The sequence below is a fragment of the Orbicella franksi genome, chromosome 12, assembly GCF_964199315.1.
Source record: "Orbicella franksi chromosome 12, jaOrbFran1.1, whole genome shotgun sequence".
NCBI lineage: Eukaryota > Metazoa > Cnidaria > Anthozoa > Scleractinia > Merulinidae > Orbicella > Orbicella franksi.
Window position 1 is genome coordinate 11,748,885 of NC_138156.1, and position 4,877 is coordinate 11,753,761.

Sequence of the window (4,877 nt, forward strand, 5' to 3'; positions counted from 1 at the left end):
GACTTAGAAGTCTTTTGCTGTTTTCACAACTCGCTCATGTCTCAACTTTGGTTTGTTTCCTATTGATGAGCACCTATGACTCACCCGAGACGGATGGTCGCGTGTTCAACAAGCTGCACTCCAAGTGTTCCCGAACAGCTCGGGCAGTCGAGTTTTGAAGCAGACTGAAGAAGATCCCGGCCAAACCGTGCGACACGCAAGGGAATCTTGAAGGTAATTTAATTTTTCACTGTGAGTGATTGAAACGCTAGACGAAGACAAAAAATTGAGCAACTATCACGGTTGCCATGTAACTGTTTTAGTATCATTTCCTGTGAGGGCTACATAATTAACAAATAGAGAAGCCTCAACTGTGCTCTGTTCTGTTGTAATTAAAGCACGGAGGAAGCGGTAGAGCACGAAAGAAGTGTAGGGAAAAGCACGAGACGTAGTCGACTGTTTTTCCCTACTTCTTGATTGCTCTACCGCTTTCTAAATGCCTTACAACAGACAGAGAGCAGTCGAGGCTTCAATATTTGTTTTATGATAAACAATCCATTAATTTCCCACGCATTCGATGAATTTTCAAACTAAACTTTATTTTCCAAACGAGGAAAACAAGAAAGTGGAGTCAGCGTGCACCTGTTCTCTGATAAAGCACGCTAAAATAAGCCAACCAATCTTCTTATTAGAATTGCTTAAATAATTTGATTGACTAACGAGACGACAACTGTCAATTAGGCATTGGACTTCAGGTAAGCTTTCGATTTTGAATGGCTTTGGAGAGAAGAACGTTTTCTTCAAAGTTCGCTTTTTAGCTGGTTTGATTTAGAAATATGGATCCAAACGTTTCTTAGTCCAGAGGAATCCGGCCGCATTGTGGCTCATGAAAACGTGCACTTTTCCAATGGAAATTACAAAACAAAGAACTCAAAACGTGCGGATGAAAATGCGAAATGCTGAGTTGTATTTGAAAGGAGCTACAATTACTAACGGCTTGCAGGCTTGCAGCCGCTTGCAGCCGCTTGCAGCCGCTTGCAGCAAGATTGCCCGAACTGGCGTCAAAGTTGGAAAGACTAGACTGCTCCCACTGGTTCTACTCTGAATACAGAAGAGAATATCAGAGCAAACTTTTAAATGATCACTTGTCGTGTGAGCGTTGATACGAAATTGTTGAGGTTCACTTCACTGAGACGACCGGAGATCGCTAGTAAGCAAATGAGCATTACGACACTGCATCCTTACTGCGCACGCAAATTCACACGTCGCGTCATGCATCGAGCGCGCGCTAAGTAATAAAATGAACTATGATAGGGCAGATGGCCATTGCTACAGCTTTGCCTGGATGTAACGATCTTGGACGTTCGATGACCCCTATTTTTCTTTTGATGGATCATTTCCTCTAGCGATTCTCTACGTTTAGAGAAAAAATGAAGAAGATCTATCGATTAGAAGTTTGAACTTTTTGCAAAATGCACCATCGGATTCCGTTCTTTTTAGCTCTTCGTTTATTTGGCGGCGGTTTCTAATGCATATTGTCTTTAAGGGTTAAGTTTAGTGAAAACGTTGGCAACATTTGAAATTGTTAACGCAACGGATTCACTTAGACGATATATTACTAGAGTAGTTGGTTGCCGTTGTTGATTCATCTTTGATATTTTAATCTCAAAACCCTGGAGACCATGCTGATTAACACGCGCTAATTTTTTTCAAAATCAGACTAGTTTTCCACACGCTTTATCTTTGAAACGAAGTCCGTGACCCCCAATTTTTTTTCATTAATTTCCTGAAAAAAGTAATAAGAAGTAATTCATTATCTGTTCGCAGTCGGGAGTAGGCGATTAATACGTCCAGGGTAAAAGAGGTAATGCAATTACGTTAATAAGCTGAAGACCAAAAACCTAATTTTTAATGCACAAATAATAGGCATGATTGAATTATTTAAATATAAGAAAAAACATATCGCTTTATGAGAACTTACAGCCAAAATTTGTGCTTTAATCTCGTGTAATAAACGTCATTCCGAAAAATTACCCGCCAACCGTCAAATGACCAAAAATTTAACCGTCAACCGTCAAAACGGCTTACTTATTTTTAACCGTCAACCGTCAAAACGGCTTGTTTTTAACCGCCAACCGTCACAGGGACCCCCCATGGTAACCCTCTTGTTAAGAGTTACATCGAACATAGAAATAACAATAACCAATTCTTGGTAATCGTCGATTGTTCTTTCTTCAACCCTTTTGGAGCGAAAAGCACCAAAACTTTTTTCCGATAATGTTTGATTTCTTTAAATAACTACCCTGTTTCAAGCTTTCTCTACGCTAAAATGAATCGATTAAACGCTTTTACGGCGTCTTGTTTACACTTCAGCTCTGAGTTCGCTTTGGACCTTTGTCACTTTTGTGTTGATCCCCGCTAAGTTTTTCTCGGGCTAACTTTTGTTCTAAGTGGAGGAATGCACGGCTATTTACATTGTCGAATCTGCATGTGTTATGTTGATTTCGACGCTGTCAACGTCCCCTGATTGAGCTATAAAATTGATTGAAAGAGCTTTAACAGTTAGTAAAGCGTCTGCATGTGTTGTCAAGTGACGACCTCTCAAGTTGATAGTCGGTAAGAATTGTTTTGGCTAGTTTTCATCACATATATATATATTTTAAGTATCTATCTTTGTATCATCATCATTAAGAGCTTATCTTAAATGTAATCTATCCAGACTGCACGAAACTGGAGTGGTTTGCAAGCAACCGTATCTGTAGTTTGCATTTGTTGTGCACCGCATAACGTACAGCCCTGTGTACAAGGAGGTTGTGAGGGCAAGGATCGCAAGCATTATAATGCTTGTAATAACCTAACTCTTGACTCTTGTTTAAATATAATAAGATATGGAATTTTGAAATAGGCTACCCAACCTCGCGGTTTGAAAAAGCGTGAAAAGCCTCCTTATCCTTGAGAGCCAAACCAGACTTCTACCTCAACAGTTGACATTACCCATTGGGATGTCTGGAGACTTTTTAGCACCTACCTAACAAACCTAACAGCTTCAATCAGCTTCATAATAAAATTAAATAACAAATTAATATTTTAAGAGGAGGCCTCCAATCACCTAGAGGTGGTTTTCATGAGGCCCCTCGAAAAAAATAAGAGTCTAAAATATAGCTTGAATGTCTAAAATACAGAATAGTGATAAAAGGATAAAAATACTACCACTTACTAAGGTTAAAATTGAGGAAAAATTGTTTCAGTTTGTGTTTAAATTCTTTTTAGCTTAATCGATTTCTTAAGCTCACTCTGCAATGAGGCCCAATGCAATCGGTAATTGCTTTAAAAGGTGAAGGAAGAGTTTCACGATTCAACGCATGCCCAAACTTTCGCGTGAGATTAAAGTAGTGGCAAAGTAACTTTTTCGTTTTCTTACCGAACCGAGTTCACAAACTATAATTTGGGTGAGCGGAATAAGTGATGCACAAATTTTGCGAAAGGCATCGACGCATGAACATTTTGTCGATTTTCGTATTACAGATCGAGTTTGTTACTCGGGCCGGAAGATAAATCGCAGCGTTTTAATTTCGCGACTGAAACTTTCAAAGAAAAGGTTCTTAAACAAATTGATTTAAAGTCACGTTACAGCTGATAAAAGACAGAATAGATTGTTCTTGAATCGAACATTTGTGAGTGCAGAAACTATTGTATGTAATCAAAACGATGCCTACCAACTTACGGTCGATTAGGCATGAACAAAGAGGTGTAAATTATTCTATGAGTTTTCAAGAGTGTCGACACGGAGCTACGCTTGTAGCTAGTGTCATGCAGGGACTCCTTTGAAATCACCAGTGTGGGGTAAAATTGATCGTTTATACCGCAGCAAAGGCAAATATTTTTTGAGGTGCAATAAAAGCGAGCTTACTTCTCTTGATGTCAATATAACGGTCTTGGTTAATTTTGAAAATGTTTATTAATATCACTCAGTTGTGGGATCAATATTAATATTGTACTTGAACTTAAATTTATTTTCTTTTTTATATAGATTTACAAGAATTGCTTGCCCAGCAACTAGTTCCAGAGCTAATGTTGTTGTAATCTGGTTATATAATAGTAAATTGTTAAGGCTATATAAGACAAAATCTTAATTCATCTATAGTTGTGTCTACCATCAGTTGGCTCCAGTTAGCTTCTCAAGAGCAAGATAATTGAAAAAAACTGTGAGATTTCCTCGGATTAGAAGAGAATATCGGCATTGAACTGAAATTACTTAAGGCCAATTTTGATGATGGATGATAATTACAGAAACGACTAAGCAACTAAACCTCATTCCAAACACATAACTTAAAGGTTTTTTTTTTCTTGCTCACAGAACAGACGTGAACGGTTACATTTCCTTTATTGTCTACAATGAAGTCCATTATTTGCATCTTGATTTCTCTGCTGTTCATCGTACCTGTCACCTCTCGTTCTCCTTCCAAAGGTCAGTTTAATAAATTTAGGTAGACCTGGGTGGGGGGGGGGGGGGTGGGGAGGGGGAATACTTCCTTATTTGGGCTATATAGGTATGTGCGGCACCAAAGGGTATGGTTTTTCAGCAGTTTTGATTATAAATATCATAAATAGCCTTGGGTATTGATCTTGGCCATTTTGGTCATAAATACGGTATGGTTTTTGCACACTAGTCTTGAATTGGGAATGTGTTTGGGAAGGAGCTACTGTCTCATCATTATAGATAAGACCATTAAGAAAGCCCTTCATAAATTATGTTTGGGGAAACTGTGCCAGTCGCAACGGTCATAAATAGGGTACCGAATTTTTGGTCAGGTCATAAATAGGTTAGGGAAAATCGCAGGTGTTAGTTATAGATAGGGTAAGGGTTTTGGGAAGCTGGCCGCACCCTCCCCCCCCCC